General features: G+C 38.3%; 1 pseudogene across 1 annotated transcript in view; it reads right to left on the bottom strand.

The window, feature by feature from the left end:
- Positions 1 to 2,934: 2,934 nt before the first annotated feature.
- The window catches only part of LOC308562308 (small ribosomal subunit protein bS6m pseudogene), a 28,954-nt pseudogene continuing 14,896 nt past the window's right edge, over positions 2,935 to 16,992 (bottom strand). Inside the window, exon 3 of the transcript in view lies at positions 2,935 to 3,295. The product of the transcript in view is annotated as a small ribosomal subunit protein bS6m pseudogene (transcript). The remainder of the gene's footprint in view (positions 3,296 to 16,992) is intronic.

Below are 16,992 nucleotides of genomic sequence, written 5' to 3'. Positions count from 1 at the left end.
GTGTGCCAGGGGCTCTGATGTCCTTTATCTCATGTATTCCTCAGAGGAGAAACCATGGGCTAAGTGAAGGTAAATGACTGACCCAGGGTCACACAGAGAGTAAATAGCAGAGCTGGGATTCATGTCCAGGTAGGTTTGATTTCCAAGCCCATTCTCCATTCATTCCCCACTGTTGGAGGGAGATGTGGAACTCAGGCAGTGGGAGGGGCTTGGCAGATCTGCTACCCAAGGATATCCTCCTACCTGCTTGATTTGCAAAATTCCTCCCCTCACTCTCTTTCTCAGGAATGTCTATGATTTCTCTGTGCAGGTGAGTGACACCTACAGGATAGGGCACAGATACTACTTAGATTATCTCTGTGACACCAAGCATGTGGTTGTCTAGTTCTTTCCATCATAATGAGCTCACTCCCTTCTGTCATTCCATCCCACCATGGAGAGCTCATAGAGAGAGTTCTTTCTAATATGAGACTGGGATCTGCCATCCTGTGACTTCCCCTCAGGTCCCTGCTTTGTCATCTGTGCCCCTAAATGCCACCTGCTTTCTCCATATTGGGACAGAGACTTTGACAGTCAATGAGTGAGTCCCCTCTCACTGCCCTTCTCAAGGCTGAGCACATCAGCTCCTTACAGGATGGGGTCTCTAGCCTCTCCCCATTTCAGTTGTCCACTTCAGACCCCTTCCTCAGGTTGGCCCTGTCCTTCTCTAAGGGGGGATCTCCTATCTGGGAGGTCTGGGGGTTTGAGGGGCAGTTGATAACCAAATTTGACTGTTTTCTGAAATTTCTAGAATGTGAAAGAGAGATTAGCCCTGGAGACTCTCAGAGGAGAAGATACCAGCAATACTGGGTCTTGTGGGTCATATGTTACCAGGGTGACTTCAGGGAAGATCTGTTCTTGACACCCCACAGTCTGGGCCACTCTTTAGACTGCTAATGTGGAACCCGAGCCTGTGGCCAGGGTGGCAAAGCCAGGAGCCTCTACTCCAGGGAACATCTCACAGTGGTTTCCGTAAGTTGGTGGCTATTGCATAACTCTTTCACCAACTGCCATGCCGGATATATTTTGCAATCCAGCCTGCTGTGCCACATGTGTCCGCTGGCACGGCTGGCTAGTCCTCCCACAGAGGCCGAAGGAAGTCTGAGAGTGAAACACAACCGACAGCACCTCCCAGAACCTGCCAGCCACAACACACACTCCTTTCTCTCAAAGTTATGCCTTCGGGCCCCTGCTGGGCAGGGCAGGAAGCTCCCAGGATCCCACTGTCCTCTGGTCAGAAAAGGAGCTGTTAAGTATACAAAGCAGCCAGAAAGAGGTGTGCACTTCAGAGAAGCCTCCATCATATGCCAAGAGCTCTTCTCCATTTGGAAGCTCAGCACCATTTGGAGCAGGCATGGCAGACAGTGAGTTCAGAAGGATGGGGTGGATTCTTTGGCCATTCTAAGAGGGCCAAGGGGAGGGGGGTGAGTGGTCCACTGGCTGACAAAAGAAGAGAGAGGACATCCCACCAGCTTGTTCACTTCTTGCCAAGGACAGCTGTGAGGGGCTGGACAAGGGGCTGAGGATTGGCCATTTGCCCACAGTTCTTTGGGTGCCAGCATCGCACAGTTTGGGGGATGACCCAGATGGCTTTGTAGTGCTCCCAAAGCAAAAGCCAGGAATCTCTGGGAAAATGGAGCCAAGTATGGAGAGAGGACTAGGGCCACTTTCATTTTCTGAAAAGGTTTTTGGTGGAGTCAGGAAGTGTAGTGGACACTGTCATGTGCCTCGCAGATCCCCAAGTCATCCCCCAACTGCTGGGGGCGCTGGCTGCTGATGGCTCACAGCCGAGTCCCTCTCCAAAAATTGCTTGTAGCTAAAGAGAGCTGCCTCTTCCAAGACCAGATCCCTTTCTTGGAGACAGCCTGCATCCAATGACTGGTCAGTGTATGAGTCTAAAGACCCAGCCCTATTGCTCAAGCTTAAGACAACTCTGAGGGTCATCCCAGCCCCAGAGCTCCCTGTGAAGTTGGCTGAGTCTTTGTGGTGACTGCATCACAGCTTGAGTTCTCTTTCTGCCCAATCCTACTTCCCTTGTTCCCTCACAAAGTGCTGATTTTGAAGGCTCCCTAATAAACCTTTTGACATTTGTTCCCCAGGAACCTACTGTAGGAGAGTATGCAAAGCCACAGAGGAGTCCTGCTGTGCTCAAGGGTGTAGACCAAACTAATTCAAGTGTTTTCTATTTAAATTAGTGGTTTCTGTGCTTGTTGGTGTTAGTCTATTCCAGCCAACTCTATTCTCCTGGCCACTCCTATTGGGGCAGTCTTTGGACTGCCTTAAACCAAAAAAGGCACCCTCTGGTTGGAAAGAGAAAGTAGTTAGCCATTAACAAGAAGATTTAAAGATATATCAGTGCCTAACTGAGACTTTCTAGTGAGATTACTTAGAAGATAAACATTGAACAATAGAGTTTTGTTTGGTTATAAACACTTGTGAATTAGTTTATTTTGAAAGATCTCTAGAACATTTTTGGAACAGGAAAACCATCTGATTGTCTTTTTATTTTATTTTAATTTTTACAGTTGGAATGATATTTTATTTTGCAGGATTATACAGTCTGAATGACTCGCTCACAATCTAAGACAGTTTTATTAGTTTTGTCATTCAAAATGATGTTAGTGTTGTAGGGCAAAAAGACCTAACTGACAAAAAAATTACATTAACGTAACAAAATCAAGAATGATGTGCTGGTACCACAGATTACAAAGTGGACCTAAGCAAGCCATTCTCCCACCCTTCACAGAAAAAGGGGATCAAGAGCTAAAAATACCTTCAAAAATCATATATCACCTGTAACACACTCTTATACAAAGGTCAAGCTTTTTAAATTATTAACTCATGGTGCTCAAAAGTGAGATAATGAAATATAAGGCTAAAATCTGGTAAATCTTCTCATTTCCTCTTCTTTGTGGAATATAGCTTTTCTTTAAGTGGGGCCAGAATAATCCCTTCACACTCCTTTACTTCCTGGGTCAGAGGGTGTTTTACAGTATTCAATCTAATTACACCACTGTCTCAAGACAAGTGCTCCATTATGCTTTCAATAACTGTTGGTGGTGCATAAAAATGTACCAAGAAATACATGCCTCTATTGTGCTGTTAACTATGGGAACAGATCTTACAGGGAAATGCTCATTCACCCAGGTTTTCCAATTTCTTCACTATTGCCCCTCTGTTCATCAGGGCTTCTATCCTGTTTCAAAGAAGCAGCAGTTTCTGACCACTGCATGGCTTTTAGGACCAAAGCCAGCTCCTAGCAGGAAATGCCCAAATGTAGGGCATGGGACTCTGGACCAAGCTGGCTCCTGGGACGATGGAGAGGTGGGAACCAAGGGGACCTGACAAGGTGCTGGGCCAGAAGGCTCCCGGGCAGTGAAAGCCCCATCTGATTACCCTTTACTCTCCGCAGCAAAAGTGACCATTTACTGCACTATATTCAGGCAGAGCAAAACTAGGACCAGCCATTGGCAATTTTACTAACACATCTAGCAGGAATGATTTTACACACATGTATAAGACTGATCCATTTATTAAGTAACCTAACATTATTCATCATAGCAGTTGGGAATCCAAAACCATCTTAAGAAAAAAGGAAGAGGAGATATTGCTTCATTTAACTAAAAATAAAATAAAATAAAATATAATATAAAATAAAATAAATCTAAAAGTGGTCTTTAGGTATAGCTTGATCCAGGGGCTTAAATTTTGTCATCAAAACCCTGTTTGTCTGTCTTCTTTCTGTTTTCTCCCTGAGACTCTACTTTCAGACAATCTTTCCTCTCATGTGGCAAGTTAGCTGCAAAAATTCTGGACTAACACCCTCTACAGTTGAAGAGTTGAGTGGGAAAGTGAATCTTATTTCCAGCTGTCTAAGTAAAAGTCTTAGGATTCATGTTGCTTGGCCCAATTGGCTTGGCTTTAGCCAACCCTGAACCAATTGCTATACCTTGGGGGAATTTCTGTGCCCTGCTTGGTCACATTTAAGACTCACCTGTAAATATTTATTGGATTTTGGTCTCTTCTTGCCTCGGCGCAAAGTTCCATGGCTCTTGCCAACATGGTTCTGTTGACACCCCATGAGCTCTTGAAGAAGCTCCCCGAATATAATTTATTTGGCTGCAAGTAACAGAAAACCTGGCTACAGGTGGCTTAAACATCAAGGAGTTATGATCTCATGTAACAGGGAGTCTAGAAATACGCATTCATGGGTTGGTTTATACAGTGGCTCAAGGACATCATTCAGTACTCCTGGGCTGCCATCCTCTGCCAAACTTGGCAGGTTAGTTTTCAGCCCTAAAAATAGGCTCTGAAAAATCAGAAGATGATTGCATCAGCCCTAGGATTTGTATCTTTACACAGAAATGTCCAAAAGGCCAGATGGAGACAGGGTCCTTTCCTTGTACATCTTTACAGAGAGGAAAACATTTCCCATAAGCACCCCAGAAGACCACCTCCTGTATCCAGTTGGCCACAATTGTGGCACATGTTCATGCCTAATCAATATAGCACTCAGGTTTGGTGGCTGTAACAAACATCCAAAAGTAGCAGTGGCTTAAACAAGAGAGATATTTATTTCTCTCTCAATGAAAAGCCCAAGTAGGCTGATATGTGTGTCCACAATGAACAGGGACCCAGGTTCTTTCTATCTTATGACCCTGCCATCTTTAACTTCGGGCTTTCATCTTGTGATCCAAGAGGGCTATGGCAATTTTCCATTACGTTTTCATTTCAGCCAACTGGGAAGTGAGAAGATACTAGAGACACTCCACTTTCCCTTAAAGTAATGACTTGAAAGTTCAGATGTAATGATTGCTCATTTCCCATTCATTCAATTAAATTACATATCCATCCTTCCTCAGGTGCAAAGGACGCTGGGCAATGCAGGCTTTATTCTGGACAGTTCTGTTACTAAGAGAAGAAGACGGAATGACTATTAAGAAACAATGAATCAAAAGTAGATTGAATGAAGCAGAAGACTGAGTCAGTGATTTGGAAGACAAGGTAGAAAAACACCCAATTAGAGCAGCAAAAAGGAAAAAGAATTAAAAAGCAGGATAGTTTAAAGGAATTTTGGGACAACATGAAACATAAAAACATCTGCATCATAGGGGTATCAGAAGGAGAAGAATCTGAGCAAGAAACAGAGAACCTGTTTGAAGAAATAATGACAGAAAAATTCCCTAACCTGGTGAAGGAAAAAGTCACTCAAGTTCAGGAAACACAGAGCATCCCAATCAATATGAATCCCAAAAGACCCATACCTAGACACATCATAATTAAAATGGTAAATGTTAAAGACAAAGAAAGAATCTTAAAAGCAGCAAGAGAGAGACAGAAAGTTACCTACAAGGGAGTCCCTATTATACTGTCAGCTGATTTTTCAATAAAAACACTTCAGGCCAGAAGGGAGTGGCATGAAGCATTCAAAGTAATGAAAAGCAAGGGTTTGAATCCAAGACTACTTTATCCAACAAGGCTATCATTAAGAAGTGAAGGTGAAATAAAGAGCTTTGCAGACAAAAAAAAAAGCTGAAGGAATTTATTACCACCAAACCAGCACTGAAGAAATGCTAAAGGGACTGGCGTAAAAAGAAGAATAGAGAGAAATAGAGGAACACAGGCATAAAGAAAAATGGCAATAAATAACTATCTATCAATAATAACCTTAGTCTGGCCAGGCATGGCTCAGCTATTGAGCGTCGACCTAGGATCCAGGCGATCAGAGTTTGATTCCTGGTCAGGGCACATGCCTGGGTTGCGGGCTCGATCCCCAGTAAGGGGCATGCAGGAGGCAGATGATCAATGACTCTCTCATCATTGATGTTTCTATCTCTCTCTCTCCCTCTCCTTTCCTCTCTCTGAAATCAATAAATATATATTTCAAAAATAATAATAATAACCTTAAATGTAAATGGACTAAATGCTCCAATAAAAAGACATAGGGTAGCCCAGCTGGCATGGCTCAGTGGTTGAACATCGACCCATGAACCAGAAAATCATGGTTCAATTCCTGGTCAGGGCACATGCCCAGGTTGCAGGCTTGATCCCCAGTAAGGGGCATGCAGGAGGCAGATGATCAATGACTCTCTCTCATCATTGATGTACCTATCTCTCTCTCCCTCTCCCTTCTTCTCTCTGAAATCAATAAAGTATATTTTTTTAAAAAAAGAAAAAAGAAAACACGACCCATATATATGCTGTCTACAAAAGACCCATCTCAGAACAAAACGCTCACACTGGATGAAAGTGAAGGGATGGAAAAAAATTTCCATGCAAATGAAAATGGGGGAAAAAAGGCTGAATAGCAATAGTCACATTTGACAAAATAGACTTCAAAATGAAGGCTACAATGTGAGACAATGAACATCACTACATAATACTAAAGGGATGGATACAATAAAAGGATATAACCCTGGTAAACATATATGCACCCAATACAGGAGCACCCAAATATATAAAAAACTTCTGGAGGACTTTAAGGGAAAGATCGACAGCAATACAGTCATAGTAGGGGATTTTAACACCCCACTGACATCACTGGATAGATCTTTCAGACAAAAAAATCAACAAGGAAACAGCGTTCCTAAACGACACACTAGATCAGATGGAATTAACTGACATTTACAGAACATTTCACCCCAAAGCTACAGAACATACATCCTTCTCAAGTGCAAACAGGTCATTCTCAAAAATAGACCACGTTAGTACACAAACAAGTCTCTACAAGTACTAGAAGACTGAAATCAAATCAAGCATCTTCTTGGACCACAATGGCATGAAACTAGAAATCAACTACAATAAAAAAATACCCTAAAAAACATTCAAATAACAGGCTAGATAGCATGTTATTAAACAATGAATGGGTTATCAATGAAGTCAAGGCAGAAATGAAAAACTTCCTGGGAACAAATGAAAATGAACACACAACAACCCAAAGTCTATGGGACACAGCAAAAGCAGTTCTGAGAGGGAAGGTCATAGCATTCCAGACCTACCTCAAAAACAAGAAAAAATTTTAATAAACTATCTAACCCTACAACTTAAGCAAATAGAAAGAGAACAAGAAAAGCCCAGGTTAAGTAGAAGGAAGAAAATAATAAAGATCAGAGTGGAAATAAATTACATAGAGACTAAAAAGACAATACAAAAGATCAATGAAATCAAGAGCTGCTTCTTCGAAAAGATAAACAAGATTGATGAACCTTTAGCCAGACTCATCCAGAAACAAAGAGAGAGGACCCAAATAAATAAAATCAGAAATGAAAGAAGTGAAGTAACAACTGACACCACAGAAATACAAAGGACTATAAGAAAATACTTTGACCAACTGTATGCCAACAAGCTGGACAACCTGGATGAAATGGACAAGTTTCTAGAAAAATACAATCTTCCAAAACTGAATCACAAAGAATAAAAGAAACCTGAATAAGCTAATAACAACTTATGAAATTGAAGGAGTAATAAAAAAAAGTCCCAGCAAACAAAACCCCTGGTCTGTACAGCTTCACAGGGGAATTTTACCAACATTCAAAGAACTAACACCTATCCTCCACAAATATTCAAAAAAATCCAGGAGGAAGGAATGCTTTCAAGCTCTTTTTACAAGGCCAGCATTATCCTAATTCCAAAACCAGATTAAGACACTACGAAGAGCCTGGCCGGGCGTGGCTCAGCGGTTAAGTGTCGACCTAGGATCCAGGCAATCAGGGTTCGATTCCTGGTCAGGGCACATGCCCGGGTTGCGGGCTGCAGCCAATCAATGACTCTATCATTGATGTTTCTATCTCTCTCTCTCCCTCTCCTTTCCTCTCTCTGAAATCAATAAAGATATATTAAAAAAAAAAAGACACTACGAAGAAAGAGAATTATAGGCCAATATCCTTGATGAACATAGATGCTAACATACTCAACAAAATATTAGCAAATTGGATACAGCAATATATTAAGAAGATCATACACTATGACCAAGTGGGATTTATTCCAGGGATGCAAAGCTGGTACAATATTTTCTAATCAACAAATGTGATACATCACATAAACAAACTGAAAGACAAAAAATCACATGCTCATATCAATAGATGCAGAAAAAGCATTTGACAAAATCCAACACCCATTTTTGATAAAAACTCTCAGCAAAGTGGGGATAGTGGGATCATACCTCAACATAATAAAGGCTATATATGACAAAACTACAGCCAACATCATACTCAATGGGCAAAAACTAAAAACATTTCCCCTAAGAACAGGAACAAGACAGGGATGTTTGCTTTCACTACTCTTATTCAACATAGTACTGGAAGTCCTAGCCACGGTGATCAGAAAAGAAGAAAACATAAAAGGCATCCAAATTGGAAAGGAGGAAGCAAAACTGTCATTATTTGCAGATGACATGATATTGTACATAGAAAACCCTAAAGACTCCACCAAAAACCTACTAGATTTAATAAATGAATTCAGCAATATAGCAGGATACAAAATTAATACCCAGAAATCGATGGAATTTTTATACGATAATGAGCTCTCAGAAAGAGAAACTAAAAAAACAACCCCATTTATCACTGCAATAAAAAATGAAGATACTTAGGAATAAACTTAACCAAGGAGGTAAAAGACCTGTACTTGGAAAATTACAGGACGTTGCAAGAAGAGATAGAGGAAAATATGAACATGTGGAAGAATATACTGTGTTCATGGATTGGAAAAATTAACATCATTAAAATGTCCATACTACCCAAAGCAATCTATAGATTCAGTGCAATCCCTATTAGAATTGGCATATTTCACAGATCTAGAACAAATACTCCAAAAATTGATATGGAACAAAAAAAAACCCTAAATAGCCACAGCAATCTGGAGAAGGAAGAACAAAGTTGGAGGGATCACAATACTGATATCAGGGTTCAACATTATGTGAAGACCTTTCTCACAGTCAAAGCTCTGAAGGGCCTTCTTAGAAGGAGGGAGCCTATCATCAAGAGAGGCTAGCAAGTGGAGCTTAGACGACCACCTGGTAGAGATGTCAATGAAAGACTTCCTGATTTTCTGAAGGGTTGTTCTTATGGACCCTGCATGTCCCTTTCAGCTAGAGTCTGTGAGTCTGAATTAAAAATCTCTACATTCCCAATCAAGGTTCCTATCAGGGGAGAAATGCTCAATAGAACCTATGAATTAGATTCCAGGAGTTGAAGTTGAAGGTTCCAACAATATGCAAAGACAGGCTCTCACAGGCTAGGAGGAAGACCTATCCTTTAAGGGGCAGCATTGGCTTTCAGCCCTCCTGGGGCCAAAGAACAGAGCAGCTCTGGATCAATTCACCCCAACTCCATCCTTTAAGGCCAGCTCTTCCAAGCAGCCAATTTGCCTTAGGATCATTTCACTAAAGGCCACATTTCCATTTTCATATGCAAAATACAGTGACAAAAAAATATACCTCATAAAAATGTTCCTTAGATCCAGTAAATAAATTGATATACTTAGTAAAATTGGAGAAGCTTTCAAAAAATAGCTTTTTTTTTTTTTTTTCTTTTTTAGTGGAAGACTGGTATTATCCTGGCAAAGATCATCAGGGTGTTTCTCTTCTCTGCCCTTTTAGAGATCTCCTTGAGTCTTTGGCTCTTTCACCTGTAAAGGCAGAGAAATATCAGTTCAATGATTTCATGAACACATCAGCATTTAAGTATGGCCTCTCTCTCAGTATGTCACAGGAAGAATGAAATGTGAGGATGCAGTTTGCTTCCTGATAGCTCTTTCCAGCCCTGGCCTCTTTCCTGGCTCTTATGTGTCCAAAAGTCTCATGAACTCTGCCTCCAATTGTCACATGGTACCACAGACCCTTCACCTCTGTCTCAGATCAGGTTTCCTGGAAGCACAGCCTAAGACAAAGATTTGAGTGTATGTGGTTGGTTTATGGAGTACTCTCCAGAGAACCCTGGAAAGGGAGGGGGGAGCAAGCACCGGAAGGGGAAAGGAGCTTAGCAAGAATGTGCTCTCAGTTGGAGTATGGCTTCAGCCTGATCCTACCGGGAGCCCTGGGGGCATAAATGGCACCACAGAGTTAGTTCTCATTTGAGGCAAGGGCTTGAGGCCTTTCATCCCTCAGGCTGCCTCACAAAGAGGGCAGTAATCAGAAGAGGCTAATTCTGAATGCAGCATGGAAAGGGCAGATGTGAGCCTTTAGCAATCAATATTCATAGCAACTGGTGCACTGACTTAGTAAAGGGGGGCTGGGGCAGGGCCCTAAAAACATCCACTACAACATCCAAACAGCTTACCACCTCTCTTTCAGACTGAGCTTGCATTCCTGATAGTGCTAGCACCTTCCTTCAGTCCCCGCCCCAACCCTAGCTCCACTCCCAACATCCTTATGTGCAGGGGGAAATTCCCACAGGGACTTGTCAGCCAGCTCTCCCAGCAGCTGGGGAATAAGTGTGTGGGTCTTGAAGGTCAACTGAGTGGTGCACCACAATATTCACTCCATGTAGGCATTATTTTCCATTTTACAGGGTAAGAAACTGAATCCAGACAGGTTAAAGAACATGTCCAAGGTCACATAGTTACTGAACACTGAGCTATGACAGATACCACAAAGTAGAATTTCTGAGTCAATGTAATCAAATTAGCCTGGTATTGGCACAAGAACAGGCATATAGATCAACGGAACAGAACAGAGAACCCAGAAATCAACCCAAGCCATTATGATCAGTTAATATTTGACAAAGGAGGCAAGAGCATACAATGGAGTAAAAACCTCTTCAATAAATGGTGTTGGGAAAACTGGACAGGTACATGCAAAAAAAATGAAACCAGACCACCTACTTACATCATACAGAAGAATAAACTCAAAATGGATAAAAGACTTAAATGTAAGCTGTGAAACCATAAAAATCCTAGAAGAAAACATAGGCAGTAAAATAACAGACATTTCACGTAGTGAAATGTTCGTCAGTACATCTCCTAGGGTGAGAGGAACAAAGAAAAAAATAAACAAATGGGACTATATCAAATTAAAAAGCTTCTGCACAGCAATAGAAACTATCCTCAAAATGCAAAGGGAACCCACGGTATGGGAGAACATATTTGCCAATGATACATCTGATAAGGGGTTAATTCCCAAAATATACAAGGAACTCATACAACTCAACAAAAGGAAGACAAACAATCCAATTAAAAAATGGGCAAAGGACCTGAATAGATACTTCTCCAAAGAGAACATACAGATGGCCAAGAGACATATGAAAAAATGCTCAATGTTGCTAATCATCAGAGAGATGCAAAGTAAAACCACAATGAGGTATCATTTCACACCCGTAAGAATGGCTGCCATCAGCAAATCAACAAACAACAAGTGGTGGTGAGGATGTGGAGAAAAGGGAACCCCAGTACACTGCCAGTGGGAATGCAGACTGGTGCAGACACTATGGGAACCAGTATGGAGGTTCCTCCATATGGTTTGACCCAGTGATCCCACTTCTAGGAATATAACCTAAGAATCCTGAAACACCAATCAGAAAGAATATATGCACCCCTATGTTCATAGTAGCTCTATTTACAGTAGCTAAGATCTGGAAACAGCTCAAGTGTCCATCAGTAGATGAGTGGATAAAACAGCTGTGGGACATTTACACCATGGAATACTATATAGCTATAAAAAAAGAATCTCTTAGCCTTTGGGACAGCATGGATGGACCTAGAGAATATTATGCTAAGCGAAATAAGCCAGTCAGAGAAAGACAAATATCACATTATCTCACTTATATGTGGAATCTAAGAAAAGAAATAAATTGATGAATAAGAGAGACCACAGACATGGAAGCATGAAACAGACTGACAGATCTCAGAGGGAAGGCAGGAAAGAGGGAAGGAAGAGATTAACCAAAGAACTTACAAGCATATATGCACAGCCCATGGACACAGACAATTGACAGGTGAAGGACTGGGATGGGGTTGGAAATGGGTGGAGGGGGGGAAATGGGGGAAAAATGGGGGACATCTGTAATACTCTCAACAATAAAATAAATTTTTAAAAAAGACACTACAGAGAAAGAAAATTATAGGCCAATATCCGTGAAAAACATACATGCAAAGATCCTGAACAAAATATTAGCAAACTGATTTCAACAACACTTTAAAAAGATCATACACTGATAAAATGGGGTTTATTTCTGGAATGCAAGGATGGTACAAAATCTGCAAATTAATTATCATGATACAATACATAAATGAAATGAAGGATAAAAATCATATGATCGTATCAATAGATGCAGAAAAAGCATTTGAAAAAATCTAGCATTTATGTTAAACAAAAAAACTCTTAGCAAAGTGGGAATAGAGAGAACATACCTCAACATAATAAAGGCCATATATGACAAACCCACAGCTATCATCATACTCAATGGGGAAAAACAAAAAGCATTTCCCTGAAGGTTAGGAACAATACGAGAATATCCACTTTCACCACTCTTAGTCAACATAGTACTAGAAATCTTATCCACAGCAATCAGACAAGAAGGAGAAATAAATGGCACCCTAATTGCAGATGACATGATACTGTATACAGAGGACCCTAAAGATTCCACCAAAAATTTCCTAGAACTGATAAATAAATTCAGTAACAGAATACAAAATAAATATTCAGAAATTGGTTGCATTTTTATACACCAATAATGAACTATCAGAAGGGGAAACTAAGAAAACAATCCTATTCACAATTGCATCAGAAAAATAAAATACCTGGAAATAAATCTAATTAAGAAGGTAAAAGACTGGTACTAAGAAAATTATCAAACACTGAAAAAAATGAAAGAAGATACAAATAAATGAAAGCATATACTGTGCTCTTGGATAGGAAGAATTGACATCATTAAAATGCCATACTACCCAAAGCAATCTGTAAGTCCAACACAATTCCTACAAAAATGCTAAGGGCATATTTCACAAAACTAGAATAAATAATACAAAATGTATATGAAACCATGAAAGATCTTGAATAGCCACAGCAATCTTGAGAAAAAGAACAGAGTTGGAGGTGTCACACTACCTGATATCAAACTATACCACAAAACAGCATGGTACTGGCATAATAAAAACCAGACACCTGAAATAGAATAGAGAGCCCAGAAATAAACCCATGACTATATGGTCAATTAATATATGACAAAAGAGGCAAAACATACAATGGGATAAATACAGCCTATTCAATAAATGGTGCTGGGAAAATTCAACAGATACATGAAAAATATGAAACTAGACCACTGTCTTGCACCACACACAAGAATAAACTTAAAATGGATTAAAGACTTAAAATGTAAGACACAAAACCATAAAACTCCTAGAAGAAAACATAGGCAGTAAAATTTCTGACATTTCTTTTAGCAATATTTTTTTGACATATCTTTTTGGATACAGGAAACAAAAGAGAAAATAAACAAATGGGAGTACATAAAACTAAAAAGTTTTTGCACAGTCAATGAAACCATCAACAAAATGAAAAGACAGCCTACTGAATGGAAGAAGATATTCACAAATGATACATCAGATAAGGGGTTAATATTTAAAATATATAAGAAACTCATAAATTTAACATCAAAAAACCAAAAATAAATTCCAGTTAAAAATGGGCATTTCTCCAAGAGAACATTCAGATGGCCAACAGACATATGAGAAGATGCTCAACATCACTAATCATCAAGAAAATGCAAATCAAAGCCACAATGAAATATCACCTCATATCTGTCAGAATGGCTATCATCAAAAAAATAAACAAATAATAAGTGCTGGCAAGGATATGGAGAAAAGGGAACTTTTATACACTGTTGTTGGGATTGTAAATTGGTGCATCCAGTATGGAAAACAGTATGAAGCTTCCTCAAAAAATTAAAAATATAGCTGTCATACAACCTAGCAATTTCACTTTGGGACATGTATCCAAAGAATACAGAAACACTAATTTGAAAAGGTATAATGCACCCCTATGTTCATTGATGTATTATTTAAAATAGCCAAGAGATGGAAGCAACCTAAGTGTCCATCAAAAAATGAGTGAATAACAAAGATGTCATGCATATACAGGGGTGGGCAAAGGTAGGTTTACAGTTGTTCATATGGAAATTAATACAATAATTACTACATAATAATACAAGAATAAATTATTTTGCATACTCACAAGTGTAAACCTACTTTTGCCCCCCCATATATGCAATGGAATATTGCTCAGCAATAAAAAAGAATGAAATCTTGCCATTTGTGACAATATGGATGGATCTAGAGGGAATTATGCTAAGTGAAATAAGTCATACAGAGAAAGACAAAAATAAAATCAATAAGCAAAACAAAACAGAAACAGACCCAGTGATGTAAAGAACAGGTGATGGTTGCCAAGGGAAAGAGGGATGGGTGAAAGAAACAAAAGTATGACAGTTACATTTTTAAAAATCACAAGAAAAGAGAACTATGGACCAAAATCTCTTATAAACATAGATGCAAAAGTCTTCAACAAAATTTTTATAAATCGAATGCAGCAATACATAAAAAGAGTAATATATTGTTTCCATGTTTGGCTTACTCCAAGTATGCAAAGTTGATTTAATATCCAAAATCAATTAATGTAATCCTCTATATTAATAGAACAAGAGGGGAAATCATATGATCATTTTGAAAGATGTAAATAAAGCATTTGACAAAATTTAATACCAATTCACAAAAATTCTCAGCAAACTAGGAACAGAAGGGGACTTCCTCAGTCTAATGAAGGACATCTGTGAAAAACCTATAGCTAACATCATACTCAATGGTGAAAGCATCAAGGTTAAGATTAGGGATGTCTGCTCTTACAACTTCTGGTCAACATTTATATGGAAGGTCTTAGCCAGTGTAATAAGGCAAGAAAAAGATAGAAATGGCACAAAGATAGAAAAGAAAGGTGTAAAACTGTCTGTTTCCAGGTAACATGATTGTGCATGCAGAAGGAAAAAAAATTTTTAAGCTACCAGAACTGATAAGTGCGTATGTCAAGTTTTCAGGATAAAAATCGATATGTAAAAATCTATTGCATTTCTGTATACTACCAATGAACAACTAGAAAATGGAATTTTAAAAACAACTCAACTTACAATACCATTAATAATAAGATACTTAGGAATAAATTTAACAAGATCTGTTCACTGAAAACTATAAAGTCTTACACTAGGAAGTTAAAGACAATCTAACCAAATGCAGAGATATACCTTATTCATGAATTGGAAGACCCAATATTGTTAAGGTGATGATTATCCTCAAAATGATATATACATTCAATACTATCTGAATAAAAATCCAGCCTTTATTAAAAAGAGGAATTTACAACCAAATTTCAAAATTTAGATGGAAAGGTGAAGGACTTAGAAGAGCCCATATAATCTTGAAAAAGAAGAATAGAGTCAGGTGATTTACACAATCTGATTTCAAGACTTTCTACAAAGCTATAGCAATCAAGACTGTGATTTCAGTATAAGGATAAATCTATTAATCCATGAAAAAAAGGAAAGAGTCCAAAAATAGACCTGCACATATGATCAATTGATTTTTTTTTTTTTTTTTACCAAAGTACCAAAGTAATTCAATGGGGGAAACTATTTCTTTTTAAACATATGGTGCTTGAACAATTAAATATATTTACAAATAAAAGGAACTCCAATCCTTATTTTGCACCATACTGAACAATTAAAAGAAATCATAGATCTAAATATAAGAAGTAAAACCCTTAAAAGTCTAGAAGAAAACACAGAAAAAAATATTTGTGACACTGGGTTAGGCAAAGATTTCTTAAATAGAACACAAAAGGTACAATGTATATATAAAAAAATAGACTTCATTTTTATTATTTTGAATCACATACTTATTACACATTTTTTAATTAGGTTTTTTAAAGGTTTTATTGTTTTTTTTTGGATAACAAAATAAATATGTTTGTTTTTACAATTCAAACACTGTCACTCAGACAACCCTAAGGAATACATACACACATTATCATATAGGGGTTTTAATAGTAATGGGATTATAATACATATATTATTCTATAACTTGGTTTTTCCCATTTGGGAAAAATTATGAATAACATTTCTTATCAGCACATACCTGTCTAACTAATCCATTTAAAAAGCTGCATAGTGAGCCAAATAATGATTTTATCAAAATCTATTTAACCAGTCCATATTGTGGGCATAAATCTGTTTCCAATATTTTTGCCATTACAAATGATGCTTGTGCATTTATTTTTTCATTCCTGATATTTCTGAACAATATATTACTAATTATGTGATTGTAGGTGTGTACACTTTAATTAAATTTAGATAGATTCTAGTTAATTGCTCTTCCTAAAAGATTATATCAATTTATATTCCTACCAATGGTGGAACAAAGTGCTTACTTTGCCATAGGCTCACCATTGATGGATGTCATCACTCTTGTTACTGGTGTAATTTTTTTGGTGTGACCAGTCTGATAAATTAAAAATGGTATTTCGATGCTGTTTTTAATTTTCATTTATTTGATTATAAATGGGGGCATGCTTTCTTTTCATATGTTTATTGACCATTATATTTCTTCTTGTGTGAATTGCCTATTTTCTTATTGGGTTGTTTGTCTGTTCCTTATTGACTTTTAGGAACACTTTGCATATTGTGGACATTGACTGTTACTTCATTATATGCAATGCAAATAGTCTCTCCAATCCTTTGTCTTTTAAGTTTGTTTATAGCATCTTTTACTATACAGAAGTTGGAACTTTTTATGTAGCCTAGTGAATCAATCTTTTTCTTTATATTTTCTGCTTTCTGTGCAATGCTTGGAAAATCCATCCCTACCCTGAAGTTACAAAAAAAGTTTCACATTTTCTTCAAGTATGTGGTGAATTTCTGAAAACTGTATTGATTTTAACGCTTAAGCTTAATGTTTTAATGCTTAATCTAGGTGTTG

The sequence above is a fragment of the Miniopterus schreibersii genome, assembly GCF_964146895.1.
Source record: "Miniopterus schreibersii genome assembly, chromosome: 10".
Classification (NCBI taxonomy): domain Eukaryota; kingdom Metazoa; phylum Chordata; class Mammalia; order Chiroptera; family Miniopteridae; genus Miniopterus; species Miniopterus schreibersii.
Note: the sequence above shows the minus strand (reverse complement) of the source record. Positions and strands in the feature narration are given on the sequence as shown.